The 23,485-nt window shown below is 35.5% G+C and overlaps 1 protein-coding gene across 8 annotated transcripts in view; it reads left to right on the forward strand.

Annotated features, from left to right (window-relative positions):
- GULP1 (GULP PTB domain containing engulfment adaptor 1) overlaps positions 1-23,485 on the forward strand; it is a 277,575-nt gene that overhangs the window by 82,855 nt on the left and 171,235 nt on the right. For 7 of the 8 annotated variants that reach the window (XM_028479919.2, XM_024115603.3, XM_028479893.2 and 4 more), the window contains one exon: positions 5,861-5,987. The exons of the other annotated variant lie outside the window; for it this stretch is intronic. The gene's annotated coding sequence lies outside the window, so the exon portion shown is untranslated. The remainder of the gene's footprint in view (positions 1-5,860; positions 5,988-23,485) is intronic. 8 annotated transcript variants of the gene reach the window in all.

Below are 23,485 nucleotides of genomic sequence, written 5' to 3' on the forward strand. Positions count from 1 at the left end.
AGTGCTTTCTGGTCTAATTTTTCATTGAGGAATCAACCACAGTTTCTTGATTCCCTTCATTTGAATAGCCTCTATTATGGGACTATTTACAAAAATGCTTAATAAGAGCCTGTATTGAATAGGTGCTCTATTTCCATACACACTGAAATATATTTACACATTTTTACAGTTTTTGGTAGAAATATAAGGTCTTTTAAAAATTAAGTGTGTGGGCTTCCCTGGTGGCGCAGTGGTTGAGAGTCCACCTGCCGATGCAGGGGATACGGGTTCGTGCCCCGGTCCGGGAAGATCCCACATGCCGCGGAGCGGCTGGGCCCGTGAGCCATGGCCGCTGAGCCTGCGCGTCCGGAGCCTGTGCTCCGCAGCGGCAGAAGCCACAACAGTGAAAGGCTCGCGTACCGCAAAAAAAAAAAAAAATTAAGTGTGGCTTTTAGCATCGGTGTTTTATAAATTTTTCTTTAATTACCTGAATATGTTTTTTTTCCAAATTTATCTAATTAATTAATTGATTTATTTTTGGCTGCCTTGGGTCGTCGTTTATGCGCACGGGCTTTGTCTAGTTGCGGCGAGCAGGGGCTACTCTTCGTTGCGGTGCGAGAGCTTTTCACTGCGGTGACTTCTCTTGTTGCGGAGCACAGGCTCTAGGCGCACAGGCTCAGTAGCTGTGGCTCGTGGGCTGTAGAGTGCAGGCTCAGTAGTTGTGGCGCACAGGCTTAGTTGCTCTGCGGCATGTGCGATCTTCCCGGACCAGCGATCGAACCAATGTCCCCTGCATTGGCAGGCGGATTCTTAAGCACTGCGCCACCAGGAAAGTCCCCTGAATATGTTTTTAATGTATTAAAATACTATACTAAAGAATAGTGATTCATAATTTTCATCTTCTGAGATGAAGGAAGGAAGGAAAGAAGAGTGGACAGAAAGAAGGCAGGAAGGAGGGGAGACATAATGAAAGAAGGAGAGAAGGTACCTAAAAAATGGGGAATACTTGGGAAAAATTCTGTTCCTAAATAATTTGGTGCTGAAATTTGTATTTGCAGTGTTTTAGAAGTAGTCTTAGTGTTAGGAGATAAACTAAATGTGATGACTAATTCAAAAAATTAAACCTAATTAAATCTAAAATATATTAGACAAATAAAATTTTAACAATTAACTAAATAAAATTTTTGACACTTTTGATAATGACTTAGTTGCTTTAAAACCTTTGTGTCAGTTCATAGCTAAGGTCTTAATTTAAGGATTAGCGACTTACATGATTTTGTGTTTAAAATATGTAACTGACATTAAGGGAAACTCTAAAATAAAAATCAGTCTTTCCTAATTCAGTGGAGGAGTTGAGGAAATGAATATAGTTATCTGAGAGAAGAGCAATTAAGGCAGGCAAAAGGAATAAAAAGTTTAAAGGTCCTGAGACTTAATGTTTGAATCAAAGTCTCAAAAAACCTCATTAAAACATAAAAATAAAAAGCACACCAAAAGGAAAATAAAAATTATAAATTAATTATTTAATAAATTAAACACATAAAAGTTGTACTTCACTTGCAGTTAAAGAAGTACACAGTTCAGAAAAAGAGACAATTTTTTGACCATCAAATTGTCAAAAGACGAGAAAAAAGATCATTGCTGGAAAGGGTGATTTGAAATTAACATTATCATCTGCCATTGGTGGGAAGTCTATTTTGGTATATCTTTCTAGAAAGCGTCTTGGTGGTATGTAAGAAAATACTTCAAAGATCAAGTACTTTTTCACCTAGTAATTTAACTTCTAGGAAGCCATAATAAAGGATAACTTGAGATGAGCACAAATATTTATGTATGAAGATATGTATTGCAGTTCTATTTGTAGTGTGAAAGTGTGGAACTTTTGAACAATTCATCATAAGTAAAAATAATTGTCTTGAATTACTAGGTCCTTTTTTTTAATGTGCTGGGCACTGTCTGTGGATTATCTCATTTATTTCTTTCTACATTTATGTAATGTATAGTTAGTGTTTATTTGTTAATTTCCCTACCACTGTGTTTATAATAGACCAGCTTTTCCTTGGTGGAACTCATCTTTCATCATGTGTAGTAGCCATGTGGCTAAGGAGAACTGACCTTATTGGTATCTCGAATCGCCTAAGCCCATCAGTGATTCTGTACCCCTAGTGATTGATTAAGGGTGTGTGTGTGTGTGTGTGTGTGTGTGTGTGTGTGTGTGTGTGTGTGTGTATGTGACCTTATTGACTCAATAAGAGTAAATCCCAGAACTTTTGATTACTGATTGAAGGAGAAATGCTCTTTCTCCTTGAGCTCTCACTCTTGTTTTTGCTCTTTCTTGCTCTTTCTCTTTTTCCCCCCTCTTTCCTCCAAACATTGCTGAGATTTCCATTCTTTTCCCTAGTCAGATTTATTTTGCTCTTCAAATTCCCATTGCATTAAAAAGTTACTATACCCTGGTATGAATTTCACTCTACCGTACATCATTCATTAACTCAAGTAAATTTTTAGTCTGTGGCCAGTTGTCACTACTTCGAATCCATCTTAGTGCCTATGCTGTGTTTTACATAAAAGGCTCTAAATATTTGAGAGGTCAGAGTTTGTGAAGAGTTAATGTTAAAAAGAACAAAGACTTTACCTTAACCTATTTATACTGAAAAATATAATAACCAGAAGTTTCACAGAAAGTTGCTTGGGTTTTCCACTGATTGCAGCAGAAAGAGTGAATGACTTGGTAATTGTTCTCCTACTTCTTCTAATTAGGAAAATTTCCTGCTGGTGACAGCTTCAAAGCACTGCTAAAAGTTTCATGTCAAATGTAGAGGAATGAACTAGATTTAATTTGTTTTCAAATTGGTGAATTTAAAATTGATATTAATTCTGAAATAGTTTGTCATGTCTCATCCTCTATCACTTTTCTCTTCACCATTCTGAGAGTGGAGAACTTAAAATGCACATGGAACAAAAAAGGAATGATGTCAATTCTTGGTTCAGACTGACATCTCTGAGAATAGGAAAGGCCTGGATCAGGGTTGTCTTGGTCTTGCTCTCTTCTTACCTAAATTAAATCCCAAGCACCATTCCCCTTTTACATCTTACAAATATGAATGCCTTGAGTCTATTTCTATTTTGCATTGCCATTTCACAAATATACACAAATTTCTAAGAAACAATTTACTTGTCTCACCTTCTCCCTTTCATGGTCTCTTCAGAGCCACATTTACCACATGGTCGACCTAGAATACATTTTCTTGCACCACTTCCCTGTTTTATCATACTCATGTCACCTTTAGGATAAAATCCAAATTTTAGCATGGCATTCAGGAGGCTTCTTGATATGGCCTAACCTTACTGCAAAAATTTCTTATAAAATAGTTTCATAAGCATTCTATTTTCAAATCATATATACCTGACCACTTGCCTGTCCTTAAAGGTGGCATGTTCTTTCTTATTACTATACCTTTGCTTATGATGTTCCCTTTGCCAACCAATTTCTTCATTGGACAACTTCTAAACTGATGGTTCACAGCTTCCATCTTCTTAAGGAAGAAGACAAGTAAAAATACCTTTAAACCTGGCTTGTTTGTTTAGGTTGGTTTTGTTGTGTGTGGAATATTTAAAGATACAAGTGTTGCACTAACAAATAGAGGATTCTAGTCATATTGCAACGTTCATAATGGTTTTCTTAAACTAATACTGTTGGAAAAAATGAAGGTTTTGGTGAAGAAATGGTTGGCTTCATTTAATTTCATGTACCTCTTCAAATTTCATAATATGTAATAAATGGTGGCAAAACAATATAAAGTTGAGAGTGTTATGTTCATACTAAAATGTTAAGAATCATTCACATTGGAAATCAAGATTTTATATTTTAAAATAAAAATATGTTCAAAAGAGCAGCTCATAAGCATATCTAATTTTTTGCAGGAATATTTAAAGTGCTCTTTAAATGACCAAATCTAATCATATCAGACAGTGGAATAATACATCCACTTCAGAGTATATGTCACTTTCCTGCAAGAAGAAAGATAGAAGTAGGCACAAGATCATTCTTGTTTTTTGATGTGGGTATTTTTGTGCTCTTCTTTATGCTGTCACATTGCATAAAATATTCTAGGTTGAAAAGTATTTTCCACAGTAAGAATGGATTTCAGTCTATCTGAGATAGAAATAAAAGCTGTGGGATAAGTTGAGTCAACCATTTTAAGGAAAATATTTACTTTGCTATACTGTTTGGAATGGGATTTTTTTTTAACAGTTTTTTTTTTTTAAACAAAGTTACTTATGTTATCTTGGGTGATTTCTTTCTATTTCATTCCATTAGACCAACATTTGCACAAAATAAATAAGGAAATAACCATTACACTAAAAAAAAACTAATTTTGTCTCCTTTTTCTCCCCCTTCCCCAAGCAGACAAAAGAGAAAAAATGATCTGGTTAATCACTTTGGAAATCATGGCACAGTTTCATGGCTACCTTTTAGCTGTGCCATGTTTGAAATTTCCTGTCCAGGATGAACAGATCTATTTCTAAAGCTGGAAGTAGGTGATAATGCAGCCTTTACATTTTGAGGAAAGATAAGATGAATTGTATATATACCCTAGGAGTCAATGCTAAGAGAATACCATGCATATGATTTAATAAATAACAGCATCATTGGGTAGATAAACATTGTTTTCACTAACATTATAAAATATCTATAAATGGCCTTAATATATACCCTGCTCATATTTTAATTCAGATTTTATAGTCGTTGCTTTCTCTGCTAGATGCTATTGATGATCTGCCTATAATCCCACTTCCTTAGCATCTCCCAAATAAGCTTTTTTCACTTGAATTATGTGCCTCTGGGGCCTCCTAAACTAAGATCCCTTCTTTCTTTATCTCTAAAGTTATGATAGAAAATGAAAAAGAATATGGTGAACAAATAGATAAACAGGCTTCTAAAGAAAATTGTGGCTAAGTTAGAAAAAGATAGTTTCAGAATATTCAGATGGGTCAGATACAAACGAAGAGTCAGAAATAAAGTATTTGAGATCTGTCTTTAGTCTATAATTTGAGAAAGTCAAGAATACAGGTCTGGCTTTACCAATGGTCTGTATCAGAGTTACGGAGGGAGACACAACAAAAGAGTTAGATATGTTTTTGTACTTGTGCTTCTCACCCTCAAAAAAAAAAGCATATTTTTGCTGTTTTGGCTAGAAGAAATACTATAGTATGAATTTTTTTGCTGCTATTGAATTTATGTCAGAGGTCCATTTGAAATGATGGAATTAAGGGAAGGCATAATTTGTGCTGTTGCATCTGGAAGGACTTTTTCCTTTTGTGTGTTGGAATAAAAATGTAAGAATCTTAACTAGCCATTGTGTCTGTTCTAGTTATAGCGCGAGAATAAATAGAAGGATGAGCTACCTAAATGTTTCTCCATAGCAGTTGAAGTGGAATGAAAGTTAAACTAGATCAGTGCTTTCTAAAATTCTGTTTCACCGTCTTAATCCAGGACAGAGTATGCACTTGGTTAGTCTAATTAGCTAATAAGTGAAGGAGACAGCTGGGCCTAGTTGTCATACAGCCTGAGGGAGAAAGGGCGTATATGGTCAACCAACCATCATTGTTCTTTAATAGTAACATATCCATGAGTTAAAACATTTAACTCATTATCTAGCAATCCTACTATTTGCCCTTATCTAACAATCTGTTACTCTACCTTTTCAAAAAAATTACATGCTTTACCATTGTTTCCCTGTTACTGGGTAACTTTCTTGAACTTTCACAAGAAACATAATTGGAATTTTAGAATATGCATTGTAATATCTAAATTAAAATGCACATAAATATAATTATTGATTAATTCTGCTGAGTCCAATTTTAATTTTATTTTTAGTTATGTGTAATTTCATCTGATATACACAAGAGAGAAAGTAATTGAAGGCAAATTCAGATGGGAACTGTATGACTGAAAGTCAAGTGTCTGCATATTCCTTCAACTATATTTGAACATACCTACCCAGGTAAGAATAAGTGATTGCTTGTTTATATACTTAATACCATTTGGAAAAAAGATTTGAAGCTATAAAAAAGTTTTTACTTTGTATTGATTATTTAAAAAGATAGTTTTATTATATGAAATGGTAAAATACATAAAAGCAAAGTAAAATTGAAATCGTGAATGAGTCTGTTTTCTAAAAACAACTTCTGTTACCTGTTTGTTCTAAGCATTTGATTTTTGTTTTGTTGTTTTTTTCCTTTAAGCAACATTAGGCTAATATACGTATTCTTTGTTGAATTTATTATTTTTATAACAAACTTGTTTTGTTCTATTTGAGAATATGAATTAATGCTTCATATTTTTCATTGTTATCTGTTAATATAAACATAAATGATTAAAACATTTTTTAGATTGCGTTTATTACTCAGAGAATATCCTTATGGATAAATTTAGATATATATATATTTATATATACATACATATATATAGTGCTCATTTTGCATGCTAAATGTTACTAAAATTAGCATCACTGGCTCAATGGCTATAATATTTTAAAGGTTTTTTATTCTTATTGCTGAATTTACCTCCAGAAGGTGATAATGAGTTATAGACCCGTTGACTTATATCTTTTCATTCAAAAATTTCCCCTAACAAAACCGAGTTTCCCTAACAAACCTAGTCACTTTGGCAGGTGAACATTTAAGTGGACGGCCAATTGGAGTAAAGATACAGAGCTGAGAAAGCCAGGGGATATTCAGGAAATTGGAAGCATATGGTAGAGATAGCAGAGTAGTGGCAAATAGGTTCTTGTGATTTGGATTCCCATACTATGGCATTTATATTTCATCATTATATGATGAGGGACAGTTGCAGTGGAATAAGATGATCCATGTTTTATTCTAAGCACCTTAATCTGGAAGTGATTAGTGTGTTAGACTAACGAAGAGAGAGCAAACCCAAAGGGAGGGAGAATAATTTGTAGGCTTTTCTGTTTTATTTTTATCAATAGCTGTTTAAACACTTGCTATTTGCCAGGCACTATGGTACGAACTGTAGAAAAAAAGACGAAGAAGACATAATCCTCACTCTTGAGGCTCTTATAGTATAGTAGGTGAGACATGCGTGGCAAACAAAGGAATATAATACACCATGACAGTGTAGCAATTGAATCATATTCAAGGTAAGATTAATTGGTAACTAGTTATATTGAGATGCAGGTACTGGGTTATCAACTGAGGTGATTTTCCCAAAGACATGGAGTCTGATCAAGGTTACACTAGAAGCAATGTTTCTAAACTTTGCAAGAATTCAAACAGGAATCAATGAAACTTTAGGGTGAAAGTAGTGTAAATGAAAAACAAAGCAGTGGTAGAAGTGGTGGGAGGTTAAGGAGAGGGTCTTTTATCTTAGGCAACAGTGGCATGTTGGTGGCATTATAGATATGGGGGGGAAAAAAAAGCAAAAGTAGGATTTTTGTCCTGATAAAATAATAGGTTTAGTTTTGCTTTGCTCTCTCACTGCTTTCTACTCATACCTTTGCTGGAGCACTCATAGCATTTTAAAATTTCATTGCAGTTCCTTACGTAATTGAGAATCCATTTATTTACTATGAAAGGCGGTATGAGTTTCCTTAAAAGTACAAATATGATAAGAGTAAAAATAAGTTACATCAAACAAAACATATGAAATAAAGACTTGATTTTATTCATAACCACTGTATATATAATTTAGCTTTAGCCTTTCCAGCAATCACAAAAGTGGATATATGTTCTTGCCCTAAGAGCTTAAATAAATTTATTATAGACATCTTAGTGTAATGGACAGGAAAATTGTCCTTACCACTTAGAGGGGCCTTAAATTTTGCAATTTTGGAGGGAAAGGGAACTTTGTTAACACATAGTTATAAGTAGGTAAGTTTGTGGAAGTTAAGAATTCAATTTCTCCAGGAAGTCTTTCCTGATTTTTGGAACCGGGATCAGATCTTTCTTCCTTATATTATGTACCTTAACACCGTTTAAATTCCTTGGTCATATCATGCATTGTGGTTTTGTCTATCATTTCCTGAGACTATGATTCTTGAGGATTGGGTCGTCATTTATCATTACAGATATAAATTGAAATCTAAATAAAACTCACCACAATGTTGGTTTCATAGATACTCCACAAATATTTCTTAAATGCAAAATTTAATCCATTTCCATGGCTTGTCTTAATCATTGCTGTCCTAGTCTAGACGTTTTTGTGAGCTCCATATTAGTTTTCTATTGCTATATGCTAAATCACTTCAAAACTTAGCCACTTAAAACAGTGCTTACGTATTATCTCACAGTTTTCTGTGGGCTACAAATCTGGGTGCAGCTTAGCTGATGCCTCTGGCTGTAGGTCCCTTGTGATGTTGCAGTCAAGCTGTCCACTGCAGCTGCAGTCCTTTCAGAGCTCAACTAGGCCTGAAGGGTCCACTTCCAGACTCAGCCATGGAGGGCCTCTCTCTATAGGGCTGCCTCACCCATTATGGAAACCACATTCCTTTATAATCAAATCTAGGAAGTGTCATCCCATTTGTGGTGAGTTGAACGATGGCCTCCAAATAGATATGTTCAAGTCCTAACCTGTGTTTCTTGTGAATGTGACATTATTTGGAAAAAAAAGTAAAGACTTACAAAGGTAGATGTAATTAAATTAAGGATCTTGGATCCTAAAATCCAAACTGTATCTTTAATCATTCCTTAAAATAGATCTATAAAATTGTATAAAACTTTCCAGATATATTATGTTCTTTATTTTTGCTTGCCTTTGTCTGGGATTCTCTTTTTCCAGGAGCCAGATAGGTGTTTGTTTTTATATCCAAAGCACCCAACAGAATGTCTAATATAATGGCCAACACAGAATAGGTTTTTATCTGTGGTAAACTAAAGTTAAAGATGAAAGAGATGAAGGATGAAGAGAGGAGAAGAGGCCTGAAACATCAGTAAAAGGCTAAACTTACAGACTCATCTAAGATGGAAACAAATGAAAGAGAAAGGAAAACTATGGACTAGTGATGGAGCAAGACTAGACAGTTTAAGTGTAGGATAAAGGCAAAGGTATGTTCAGAAGTAGAAGAAGAAGAAGTAGAAGGTCAAGAAAGTGTGACAATAAGAGAAAGTTCTAAGTGAAGTTTAGATTTGAATGAGACTGTGATATGTTTTTAAGCTTTTAGGAGTGTTAAAAGGTACATCTCTTCACAGACATTACAGTGTATTAGGCGGGAAGTGTATGGAATGATGCAGTTAGTTGTTCAAGATAATGAGGAATAGAATAAATAGATAACAAAAATGTGATGCAGTGTTAAGAAAGTAGCAGAAAGGAAATAGAAGTATCATTTCTTTTGCCCCCTTTGGTTGTAATAAGTAAGACTAATGGCACGCTTGTCTGAAGAGAGCCTCTAGGGAAATCCCTCAGTGGAAAGCAAATTCATATCCTTTTCAGGAAATGTATTCTGCTTGATCAGCATTTAAATACCAAAGGAAATAATCTTTAAGCCATTCTAAGAGATTGAAGAAAGACATTTTGCTTTCCCTGACCTTTGGTTGTACATTAAAAATTTACATTCAGTACATCTGTATGTGTAAACCAAACTTCTATTCTAATAATTAATGATATTCAAATTAATCTTTATCTGTATAATGTTAACATTAATTTTCATTTAATGAAGAGGTTTAAAGGGAAAATGTTTTGAATATTTATGCAATTTATAATTGTAATGAATGGTTTATTCATAAATTAATTGCTATTTGAATGAAATAGTGAAAACTGGGAAAGTAGTTTTTTATCAAGTATGTTAGTCTCTATGTTGCAAAGTGGTAAACTATGGGCTTTTTAGTGTAAACTAATTATTCATGCTATGAGGGTATTATATATTATATCAAAGCCTTCAATTATTTAGAGGTAACATTCTGGGTTTTTTTTTTGACCTCCGAAGGTTTCCTAAGAGGTAACATTCTTTATAAAATGATTTACTTTGCTTTTAGAGCATGATTTACATTGAGAAAATTTAGTTTAGTGAAAAATAAAAAAATCTTTAAAAAAGATATTTTTTACACATGAAGACAAATAAATGAGGGAAAAGAATAGGATTTACATAATTATGTGCACTGAATGAAGAGAGAAGGAAATTGGTAAATCGTGAGTTTTGAATTGCATAGTTCATCAGCTCAGTGGCCTGACAATCTAAACTGGAAACTTTTTGGTCAAGTGACTATCTTTGATGGTCAAAACCTATTTATACAAGCAATCTGTTATGTAGTAATCACATCTACATTTGAAGAGTCTCTATGAATTACAGTTCTTAGTTTGCAAGTAACAGAAACTAGTTCTGAGTACTTTAAGCAAAAAAACATTTTGTTGAAAGGATATGAGGTAGCTCATAGAATAAGAGGGTAATCAGAAAAACAGTTCTCAGGAAAGACAGGAGCCAGAGCGTTTCCGGGGATCCAGAAAGCAGCAAGTGGAGAGAGACTGTGAAGAGTACTGCCATGGAGCTAAATCTGGACCAATACTGTGGTTTAATGCTGTTTCTCACACATTCACAAAGCCAGTGTGCGTGGCTGGGTCTAAATCATTTGCCCTCAGCCAGGAACCATGGCACTTGATTAACAATTCTCCTGAGACTGCCAGCATGTGGAGAAGGTAGGTTCCCCAAAAGAATTTCAACATTTTGGGACCAGGTTGGGAAGTCTATGTAGGGTAAGTAAAAACAGTAGATGTTTCTAAAACCTTTCTTCGGAACTGTCATTCGAAAGCCATCAAACTCTAGTGGCAAAAAGCTCAAATAATAAAGATTTTAGCAGTAAAATTAACATAGATTAAATAATAGTGTGGCTCAGGTCTCAAAAATTTATTTGTTCTTTTTTTTATACATTTGTTTATTGTCTGTCACGTGCCAAGTGCTGTCCTAAGCAGTGAAAATAAAACTATAAACAATAGAATTAGTTGTGGCTTTGCACAGAACTTATAGTCTAGTGAGAATTGAAGTATGTGCAACAATTAATATATTGCAGGAAGTCTAGAATGGGAGCTGTATTAGTTTTCTAGGGCTACAGTAACAAAGAGCCACAAACTGGGTGGCCTTAAACAACAAAAATTCTAGAGGCTAGAAGTCTGAAACCTAAGTGTCAGCAGGGTCACGTGTCCTCCAAAGACTCTAGGGGAGGATCCTGCTTCGTTTCTTTCAGCTTCTGGTGGCTGATGGTCTTTCTTGGAGGGTGGCAGCCTAACTCCAATCTCTGGCTCCATCTTCACGTGACCTTCTTCCCTTTGTGTCTCTGGGTGTGTCCCCTCTTCTTCTTCTAAAAATACCAGTCATTGGACTTAGGGCCTATCCTAAATCTGGAATGACTTTACCTCAAGATCCGGAACTAATTACATCTATAAAGACCCTATTTCCAAATAAGGTCACACTCTGAGGTTCTGAGGGAACATGAATTTTGGGGAGATGGTGTTTAACCCACTATAGGGAGGGTACATGATACTGTTGGTATTCCTAGCAGGGTCCCTGGGCCTATACACGGGGTATGTTAGAGAAGCCTATCTGAAGGAAATGTCTAAGTGAGGGTGGATGTTCAGCAGAAGGAAAGGGATGTATAATGGACCCTCCCAGCCTTTGTGAGGAAGCATAGTTATGGGAAGAACTGAAAGTATCAGTAGTTCAGTTCAGCTGGAGCAAAGAGTAGACAGGGCTAGCAAGAGGTGGAGAGGAGAAAGGATGGTGAAGAGGTTCAATGGGACAGATGATAAGGGAACGTGTAAGGAGTTTGACATTATCCTGAATGTAGTGGGGTGCCACTGAGGCAATAACCATTATGAAATGCAAAAAGAAAGTGAAAAGAGTGAAACTGGGACACACAGCTGTATCTACAGTAGATCTCAACACTGTGTATACCTGGCAACCTTTAATATTAAACACTAAAAGTAAATGCATCTAAATGTTAGCAGTGGTTATTCCTCGGTGACTTTAGTTTTATTCTTTCTAACATTTTTAAAATATAGTGGGTACGATGAGCATATACTACTTTTTTTTGTTTGTTTTTGTTTTGTTTGTGGTATGCGGGCCTCCCTCTGTTGTGGCCTCTCCCGTCGCGGAGCACAGGCTCCGGACGCGCAGGCTCAGCGGCCATGGCTCACGGGCCCAGCCGCTCCGCGGCATGTGGGATCCTCCCAGACCAGGGCGCGAACCCAGTTCCCCTGCATCGGCAGGCGGACGCGCAACCACTGGCCACCAGGGAAGCCCGAGCATATACTACTTTTATAACGAGGGGGAAAAAAAGCATTTTTTGGTAAATTTTAGCACATAAAATATACCTGAAATAAGATTTTTCATAGCACAATGTTTTTAAAAATAAGTAATTGGGCTTCCCTGGTGGCGCAGTGGTTGAGAGTCCGCCTGCCGATGCAGGAGACACGGGTTCGTGCCCCGGTCTGGGAAGGTCCCACATGCCGCAGAGCGGCTGGGCCCGTGAGCCATGGCCACTGAGCCTGCGCGTCCGGAGCCTGTGCTCCACAAAGGGAGAGGCCACAACAGTGAGAGGCCCGCGTACCGCAAAAAAATAAAAATAAAAAAAAATAAAAATAAAAATAAAAAAATAAAAAAAATAAGTAATTGATTTCAAGGATTGGGTATCTTTTGACTTAGTAGGAAAAAAGACTTGTGAGTGAATAAAGAATTATACCATCTGAGCCAGGTATTTCATAAAATATCTTGAAATATGTATGGGGATATGGATTGCACATCCATCCTCAGTTGGGTTAAGTAACCATTGGATAAATCAGGGGAAAAACTTCTACTTTTGGACATAAAATAGGAAATACATTTGGATTGAAAGCATTTTTCACTTGATTTTGAAAACCATGTCAGTGAATGAGCAATTTAAAGAACATAGAAATTGATCCTTTTATGTAAGTTATCATCAGTAATGCCAGGTTGCCTTATGTAAGGTGATTAGACATAACATTCCTGTGAAGATTTTACTAATTTTGTAAGACTGAAGTGGTATTTAGGTTTCTGGAACGCAAAATTAGAGCTTTACTAATAAGTCTACTTTACATATCAAGGGTCGTGCTGTGAGAACAGAACATATTTGCATGTTCTTCTGTTTTTTTCCACCCAGTTTCAGAATATTAAACAACTAGTCCATTAACACATACTGGATGATGTGACGGGGCAATTAAAACTCTCACGTCATCTTTAGGCTATTTTCTTTTTTTGTGATTATCAAGAGATAACACAGCTTAATTAAAGTCTCATAATAAAGTTTATAAAAGGCCGAATGCTGGCTAGTACTTGCAATTAGGAAAATCATTTGATACTTCTGTGGGAGGTTTTTTGTTTTTTTTTTTTTTTTCAAAATTTTGTTGGTTGCTTAAATAGCATTGTTTACTTTGATTCATTGATAAAATTATTTGCTAATCCTGACCTGGGATGATGAATAAATATTTTGCTGTTTAAGGATAGTTCAGAGTTCAAACATTTTACTTGCTAATGACTATAAAGTAAGCAGACCTTTTTTTCTTTAAAAATAGTTTCGAATAAACTCTAGTAATAGATATACTAGAAATACATTTCTTGGTTAATTATTTTAAAAGAAAATAGATAACAATAATTATAATAAAAAAGTGCACTTACATTTCAGTGGAGAGTGACTTTTTTAAAGCAAGTTTATATCCCTTATATCATTTAGTTAGCCTATCCCAAAAATATTTTAGGTGACTTGTCATATGTAAAATTTAACTTAATTAGGACTATGAACCCGTAATTCTACTGGAGAATCTACTTGCTTGGAGTTTATGTGCTTCTCCCCTCCATCCTCTCATTTTTTTTTTTTTTTTTTTTGCGGTACGCGGGCCTCTCACTGTTGTGGCCTCTGCCGTTGCGGAGCACAGGCTCCGGACGCGCAGGCTCAGCGGCCATGGCTCACGGGCCCAGCCGCTCCACGGCATGTGGGATCTTCCCAGGCCGGGGCACGAACCCGTGTCCCCTGCATCGGCAGGCGGATTCTCAACCACTGCGCCACCAGGGAAGCCCCATCCTCCCATTCTTGAGTAGAGTTTTCTAAACTCCTGAGATTAAAAATCTGCCATGGCAGTCCTAGCAACTTTAATAATATGAATTATTATGGCTAACACTTACATGTTGTTTAGTGTCAGGCACCGTTTTAAGCTGTCCTTACAAATGAACATATCTAATCCTCACAGGGATATTTTGAGGTAGGAAACTCAGTTTACAGATGAGAAAGCTTAGGCAGAAAGTAATAAAGTAAACTTGCCCAAGATCAAATGGTAGAGAGGGGATTAGAACCCAGGTAGAGTCTTTATTTTATCCATTACACGCTACTGCATGAGAGTCTTTATTATATCCATTACACTCTACTGCATGAAGAAGACGTAGATTAACATGAGAGAAAGTATTTTAATCCAAAAATATCAAGCACTTCGTCAGTATTCCCTTGTCTTCTTCTAGTGGGAGGATCTGACATACAGCTGTCTGCTATACACGTTACACATTTCACCTTCTCCCACATTTTTGTACTTCTCATTCTCCTCATATTTCATTTATTTCAGATCCCTTAACTCTTCTCTTACCTCATATTCTGTTTATAGTTTTATTTACATGTTTTCTAGTATAAAGAGATTCAAAGATAAGTCTCTTATTTTGTTTAACTAGAAAGGATGAAAAAATATCATTTTGAGAAAGTAAAACATTAGTTCTTTGTTCTAAGATAACACTGATGCAAACAGCAATAGTAAGTTTTCAGGGTAATGAGAATATTAAAAGAGTTTTTGATATCCCCTTTGATAATTTAAGCTTATACTTGATATTAAATTTTATTTCGAGAAGAAAATTACAAATTTTCTATTCTTTATGATAAACCAAGCACACACAGTAATATCCCACTGAATAATACCTATCCCTGGATAGAACAGAAAATAAACATATATAATTCATTACAGAACTGTGTTAGAAAATAAATCAGAGAACCTTCAATAGACCAAAAAGTATGAGAAATTCAAAAAAGGATGCAGTGTCAGATTTGAGAAGGAAGCCACAACTCAAGATATGCCCTGGGGAGGACCCTTACCAAAGGTGGGTATGGCATTAAGAATGTGCCATTCTCAGAAATGGTAGGTTCCAGATTCCTGGAGAAGCCTTGAGTTCAGGGATGAGTAACTAGTTGCTTAGTTGTGATACAGCAGAGGAGCTTAGTCAAGTATTCAAACCTGCAGAAGCCCCGTTTATCTTTTGTGGTCTGGACACGGAGGATTTGAGTTCGGATTAGAGGAAAACAGTGAAGTGTTCAGATATCAGCAACGATGAGGAGAATCAGGGAACCGTACTACCAAAGTTACCCTTTCTTCCCTCACTCTCTTTGAGGACAGATTACAGGACTGAGATAACAAGAGTTAATAAAGTAAGCACAGTGCAATTAACATAACAGCGAGGGATGGGAGAGATATTCCTTGAATAGAAGAGAGTAAAGCAGAAATCAAGTGAATTAAAAACTTGATCATTTTCCTTTAACATTTCAACTAGGCCAAAGCATAGATGAGAAATATTTCAACCTAAAATTCCACTGTATCTTTGAAATGTTAGAAATAGTGTTAAAAATCAGGAATGAAGATGGAGGACAAAGGTCATTATATTGTTCCAAAACAAAACAAATTAGTTTTTGAGAATGCTGCCTTCTTTGGTTTCTTTTTGCATAATTCTTTTCAAAATTACAGTATGATGTATAATTTTTACGTTATAACATCGTCAAATATTTCAACACTAAAACCATAGAAAATATTTCAGTCTCAAATATTATCATAATCAGAGTTTCAGTAAGTTATTTTCTGTTAAGTGTAGCTTAACAACAGGGAGAAAACTTTTTTGTCTGTGTAGAGTTTGAGACGTTTATTCTCTGTGTAGAGTTTGAGCTGTTTTTTCTCACTGTTTATTCTCACTTCTCAGGGACAATATAAACAATGTTGAAGAAAATAAACTCAGGTAAAAAACAAAGTATTGGAATGCAAAAAAGTAAAGAGTGCACCTTTTCTCCATCCCAACCCTCATTTAGGAAATAAATTGAACCCACTTTAAAAAGTAGCAGAGGGTACTCTATTCTGTCAGTCTTTTATAATGACTGGATATTTATTCTAGAAATAGAGAGCATTGTGCATGGGTCTGTCTGTGTGGTAGGGCATAAAGAATGTTTTTTCTGTCTTCTGAGCTTTGGAAGTTTCCAAATAGTAACAAAAATATTTTCATTGTTTTTATTCCAAGGTTATACTGTAGATTTTTAGCTTTTTAGCACTGGCTTGTTTCTTTCTATTGCCAAACCTAGATATAATGTGATTTAACTTTATTAACCTATTATTCCCAAGCCTAACAGATTTCCAGTCATATTCTTAATATTTCATTGCAGACAAACCCTTTAAGTTAGTGTTGAAAAGGTGTTGAACATTTTTTTCCTCTACCCCAGATACCCATAAGTATAAAGCTGAGGAAACATGGAAGCTTTTGGAGTCCTTTGTTTTTTCCAACTTGCAAAATTGCTGGGTCATCAATGTTTTCAGTAGTACAGAATCAAGCTATTTCAGTAACTAGTCAGTATGATTTGGTATGATGCATGAATATAGACAATAATATGTATTATTTAACTATATTTTTAAAAGTCCACTTCTATATAGGCCCTTCCCTCTTCCCTCTCTCCATTGGTAACCACTATATCCATTGTTCTCTATATCTGTGAGTCTGCTTCTTTTTTGTTATATTCACTAGTTTGTTGTATTTTTTAGATTCCACATATAAGTGATATCATACAGTATTTGTCTTTCTCTGTCTGACTTAATTCATTTAGCATAATGCCCTCCAGGTCCATCCATGTTGCTGCAAATAGCAAAATTTCGTTCTTTTATGGCTGAGTAGTATTCCAATGTATATACATATATACCATATCTTCTTTATCCATTTATCTGTTGATGGACGCTTAGATTGCTTCCATATCTTGACAATTGTAAATAATGCTGCTATGAACTTTGGGGTGCATGTATCTTTTCGAATTAGTGCGTTTTTTTCGGATATGTACCCAGGAGTGGAATTGCTGGGTGATACGGTAGTTCTATTTTTAGTTTTTTTGAGAAATTTTCATACCGTTTTCCACAGTGGCTGCACCAGTTTACATTCTCACAATAGTATACGAGGGCTCCCTTTTTTCCACATCCTTGCCAACATTTGTTATTTGTGTTCTTGTTTGATGATAGGCATTCTGAAAGATGTGAGGTGATATCTCATTGTGGTTCTGATTTACATTTCCTTGATGATTAGCGATGTTGAGCATCTCACAGTACTTCTTAATAAGTGTTATTAAAGGTGCATATTGCTGATATTTTCAGAAATAATATCAGATGCGTACGAGTGCAGTGTAAGATCTGGCTACTTCTTGTACTTTGTCTCGATTCTCCCTGCCTCAAGCCTGCAAGGGTGAGAATGTAGATATGGGCATTTGAGGACATTATTCCAGCTTTCTTAGGCAGGTACTTTATGGTATGCGGACTTCCCTCTGCTGTGGCCTCTCCCGTTGCGGAGCACAGGCTCAGCGGTCATGGTTCACGGGCCCAGCTGCTCCGCGGCATGTGGGATCCTCCCAGACCGGGGCGCGAACCCGGTTCCCCTGCATCGGCAGGCGGACGCGCAACCACTGCGCCACCAGGGAAGCCCAGGCAGGTACTTTAAGTTGCTGGAATTGGTGGTCTCAGTGTGGACCTGTGCTACTTAGTCATGATCTGAGATTATATTCATTCATTCATTCCCTCTTTCATTCTGCAAATATTTAGGGAACAACCACCAGGTACCTGGCACTGTTCTAGGCACTGTGGCTTCAGTAGGAAACAAAGTAGACAAAACCCCTGCCCTTCTGGGCTTGCATTCCAGTGCAAGAACATTACTGCAGCCTCTTCCTTCTCAATTTCCATGGCCTTGAATTGAGGAAGTTCTTTAAAAATAGAACCTGCCTTTTCAGTTTTTTGCTTATTTTTTAAAAAATAAAATAATAATGGAAAATGTAATGAAGTCATTAAATAACTGCAAACTAATGTCTTACAGATAAATCTAACCAATATGTAGAAGTTGTTAGGCTTCAGACAGTGCCAACATTTTATAGTTTGAAATTCCCATTCAAGTACAAAAGAATATATTCATAATAAGAAAGACCCCATAGAGGTGTCCATGAACAACATACAGAAGCATGGACTGTGTGAAGGTTAAATTCCACCTCTGTATCTGTGGATTTAACTATCCATCCCTCCTCGCTTCTATCGATAGACAAGGACAGCTGGGCCATTCTCTCTTCTGGGTTCTGTCCAACCCCATCCCTTACTTCAAATTGTTGGTTATCTTCCTATGCGCCTCAAAATTTCACACACGTCTACTCCTGTTCATTGTGGATTGGTCTGTCTCTTCGTGTTGCTGGAACACTTATATTAAGGATACAATTTGGGCTCTCTTTGAGAGGTTACTCATAGATCAGTATCTTAAGAATAATGTTTCTGTATCTACAAGTTTTATTGATTACATATTGAACTGTTTCTGTTATTTTTATAGAATTACCCAGGTGTGTTCACATGTTGGCAACACCCAAGACAGGGCTACGTTACTGCTTAGAGTCACTGATAATGTTTTTGGCTAATAAGTCTGCAACTATGTATTAGAGCATTTTCTATGAATTTTCTGTGACAACTCAAGTCAGAAGATTGCTGACTTGAACTTGAATTGCTGCTGGGTTTGAGACAGAACATCAATTTATGTGCAGGATGTTAATTTGCATGATTCAATGATTCTCTGCCACTACTAAGAAGCATTTTCCTCCTGAGGTATTTTGTTGTTTTTTTGTCTCAGGATAATATGTACTCTCTCCTTAACCACCTAATAGATACAAGCTGTAGTTTAGAGATGCCTGATGCTATGATTTTAAATATTTCATACTTGCAAATTGCTACAACAAAATTTTCAGTCAGCCTTATAAGCAAATTATGCTCATTTTTAATCTGCTTTTTGGTGCTTCTTAGAGTTCACCTTGATTATCATTTATCTTTCCTCTGCAGTAATTCCATGTTGTTGGGTCAGGATTTATGTCCCCAATTTTATAAGAAAATGATGGCGATTTGACAAAGCCCAATTAAATATTGTTCGTTTTCATGTTTAATAAATACTTTATAACAGTTCCTTGTTTTTATTGATGATAAATCCCACGTACATTTAAATGCAAAAGCATCATGCTTTCACCCTTCACTCTGAGGTCTTTGTATAGGTTTCCAATCATCTTTCAGTTTTCATGAAGGGCTTAAGCTCCTTGAACAGCAAATCTGATTAAACAGTTAATCTAAAACTATACCAAAAGCTACCAAAACTGTAGCTTTTCTTTGACTGGAAGACCTGTATCTGTTTCCTAGAGCTAGTCCACTCTTCCAGATCTACTGGGGCTTCACACTGCTGATAAAGCCTTAATTCTGTGATTACTTTGTCTGTCTTCCACATCCCCTTACTTTCAGACACTAAATCTTGTCTTTCAAACTTTTTAAATATAAGGCATTCACTTGCTTCCAATCTCAGAGGCAACCTTGTTTCTCTACCATCATCTTTTTTTGCCTGAGCTACAAGCAACAGCTTTTAAACTCTTCTAGTATTTACTTCAGCAGTATGCATATATTAATATGTAAATTTTCATGCAGATTTAATATCTCCCAGCCAACTTCAGTTGCTTCCTATTACAAGGCTTAATGTGCCCAACAGGTTTCTTCCTGGTCTCATCTCTTCAGCTGTGTCTGTTGTCACTGCTTCCCCTTTTCTCCACTCTTCATCCTTATTGGCCTGTTTTCAGTTTTTTGAATGCCATGTTTGCATACCTTCAGACCTTTGCACACCCTGTTCCTTTTGCTTGGTAAACTTCACTTATATCTTTCAAATTGTAGTTTAAACATTACTTCCTCCAAAAAGGACCCCTTGATGTTTTTTACACTACTTAAGGTTTTCTTATAATATGCCACCTTAGTACCCTAGGTATTTTTTTTTTCTTCTCATTATGTGTTCAATTATTTTTTTCTCCAATTTCTGTCTTCCCTGATAGTGTATCAGCTCCATTGCGCATAGGTTAATTCTGTCTTGTTCGCTTGTATTATAATATCATCCACAACATAAATTCACAGTAAATATTGCTTAAATAAGGGACTGAATGATTGAAAGATACTCTTGTTACTACTTTTAAAGATGGAGTATTTCTTGAGAGAAGTCTGTTTATCCCTTTTATGTATTTTTTAGATTTTCAAATTCCCTGACATTGTCTCTAAATAAAAGAAATTAATAATTTAAAAATCTATACTTTTACCTTATGCACTAATTATGACTAAATGTTAAAATGACTATTCGGGGAATAAATCATATTATATAAGTCAGTTATTGTATCTGTTGAGAGATGTTCCTGTTTCACTTTGCTTGATTAAACACTAAATTTTTTTAATGTATTAAAATAAACTTAAGTTAGTGTTTTATAATATAAGGAAAATATTTTTAGGTATTGATTGATTTTTGTATGCTTCTAGTTGGTGACCAGTTTTTGTTATATGTCTACTGAATTCTGTCATTTTCTTTACAAAGAAGCTACATAAATATATTTTTAAATTGGAAGATTGACTACAGCTGTGTAACCATTAGACAAATCAGTTTTATGACTTAGTATGATTCTAGCCAGTAGGCAGGTATTCTAAATCGTAACACTTCAGTAATCTTCATTGCAAAAAAAGTAATTTGTGTATTTTTTAGAGCTTAATTTAGCAAGAACTAAGTGAAGGATTTGACAGATAAGATGCTTGCCCTCCCATAGTGTTCAAAAAAATACTGAAGCTGGAAAGGCTTAATATGTCATTAGCTTGGCAATTCCTCTTAGAACTCAATGCTATAATCATTAAAAGGAGTTTTTGTAATATGTCAGGGGCTTGTAATTTTGTTCTATTCTAAAATAATATTTGTGACAGGAAAACTATTTCAATTTATGTGTTTGAATCTGTGTAAATTTTTAAATCACACAATGACAGAAATAGTTCTGATCTCTTCAAAAAACAAACTTTATATAATTAGACTAATTTATAATTTCTTAAGTAGAATTAATTTGCATGACTGTTTTATTATTATAAAACAGGATTCCAGCAGAGTGAATAGGTGGTGTTATAACTCCTTTGTAATGAATTATAATTCTTTGTAATAAATTATAATTATAGTTTATGGCATAGTATTACATCAGGAGTATATATGTTATCATGTGGGATAAGTCTTAAGATGTTCAAATGCAGTGTTTAAAAATGACTTTAGTAGTATTTAAGAACTTAAAATTCACTTGCTTCATTTTCACAGTCTCAGATTGCTTTGCAAATAACCAAGATTCCTTGCTATAGATTAATATGATCTGGAGAATTTTCTTCATATAGTTCATTGGAGCCTCTGATAGAATAAGGAGTAAATCTAAGGAAATTGTGTATTTTGCAGACAAGAGCAAAGGGCACATTTGGGGGACTTTTTTTTAAAGACTATAGCATGAAGGCTACTATGGTTTCTATATCTCAGGGCCAGCTAACATGATCGCAGATAAAATCTATTTGATCTAAGTAATAAGGCAACTTTATCTCAGAAGACTGCAGGACTCTGTGTATCCATCTGTGAAATGTAGCCCAGATACTGAAAAGTTTAATGATAATTCCTCGGAGTTGGCTTTTTGAAGAGTCCCATGATAATTTGGGGGAATGTGACATTTATTTTTCTGACCTAACAAATTTCAAAGAAAAGTATGTTTAGATGAAATGTTAATGTCTGTGTAAATCCTTTGTCAGTGTAGAGCAAATCAGAAAAAAGTTGTTTGCAATTGGAGAAGAAAGAATAGAAGAACCTGAAACATGACCTTAGAAAAGAAAGAGTTGAACAGGGGTGAATTAAAGCTGCAGCTGATTCCAGTCTTCTGATTGCCAGTCCATCTCTTCTATCAGGAGACTAAAAAGCACAAGATTGTTAAGACCCTGAAAGGACTTTCCAATTGAGTCCTGAAAATGAGTGTTACAGTAAGAATTAAAGGAAAATGTTACCTAACTCAGGTTTGTCTGCTTGTTGCTCAAGAATACAATACTGAGAGACAAGTGGTAGGCAAAAGGAAAGATAGCTTTGTTGAGAAAGCCAGTAACCTCGGGATGAAGGTGGACTCATGTCCCAAAGAACCAACTCCCAATTCACCAGGTCTGGCTGAGAGATTACATAGGGAAAAGAAAGGGCTACAAGCTGGAGAGGGGGCAATCTTGTATTTTCAGAGATGATGTCTTGGTCACATGATTCCAGGTAGCCGTCAAGTCTTGCTTGCAGCCCGAACATTATCTAAATCAGAAATCTCTGGCTAGCTAGTCCTGAAAAGCAAGAAATAAGGGACAAAGACAAAGGTGAAGCAGATAGAATTAATCTTCAGTCTTGATAGGCATCATCAGCTTTTTCCATTAGCAGCAAACTAAGCTAAGTTAGTGGTGGTCTAGGGTAGAAGTCAGGTATGGTAAGAATAAGTCACAGCCATAGCATAAGTAAGAAATAGAGTTGGAATAATGCTGAGGAGATGAGAGTCCCTAGTTACAGTCTTACTGCCTCAGTTACAAAAATACCTTCATTATTTCAAAATTCCTCAAGGTAACATGGAATGAGTGCAACCACTCTCAGTTAAAAGTGAATTTCTCGGTTTGCAAAGTGATACAACTAAATCAAGATGCCCCAGTGCTCTATTTTAGAACACAAAGCCCTATTCCAGGAATCTTTTGCCCATCCTGTGACTAATTAATAATTAATAATATTAATTATGAAAAAGGAAGGAAAGATATAAGCATCTAGAATAAAATGAGAAATATACTTTTAAAATTTTATTGAATTTATATTTCCAGTGTTTTTTTTAATTTTTATTTTTTGTAAGCATTATTTTCACTCTTTTAAATGAAATTCTTTCTGTGTAGCTTTTCTCTTCTCATCCTTACTTCTCTCTCTCTCCTCTTTTTCCCTTTCTTTCTTCTGTTCTTCCTTTGAGAGATCTTTTTGGGGTGATGAAAATGTTCTGCATAAATGTAATTAGATTATGGTGATGGTTGCACAACTTGGTAAATATTCTAAAAACCACTTAATTGTGTATTTTAAATGAGTGAGCTCTATGGCATGTAAATTATATACATATACATTTCACTTTTTTACAAAGGGAAATGCCAACCAGAGGTTAACTAAGGCGACTGGACTGGAGTAAGTAAGTACAAGAACACTGGGTCTTTTCTCAGATTGATTACAACAAATCACAAGGCAAGACGTTGAGTTTTAGGACTCAATTGGTAAGTCCGTTCAGGTCATAACAATCTTGATTTTTTTAGTCTTGAGATGGAAGAGATGGACTGACAATCAGAAAATTGGCATCAGTCGCAGCTTTCATTCACCTGTATCAATTTGTG

Source organism: Physeter macrocephalus, chromosome 2 (assembly GCF_002837175.3).
Source record: "Physeter macrocephalus isolate SW-GA chromosome 2, ASM283717v5, whole genome shotgun sequence".
In the NCBI taxonomy this organism is placed as follows: domain Eukaryota; kingdom Metazoa; phylum Chordata; class Mammalia; order Artiodactyla; family Physeteridae; genus Physeter; species Physeter macrocephalus.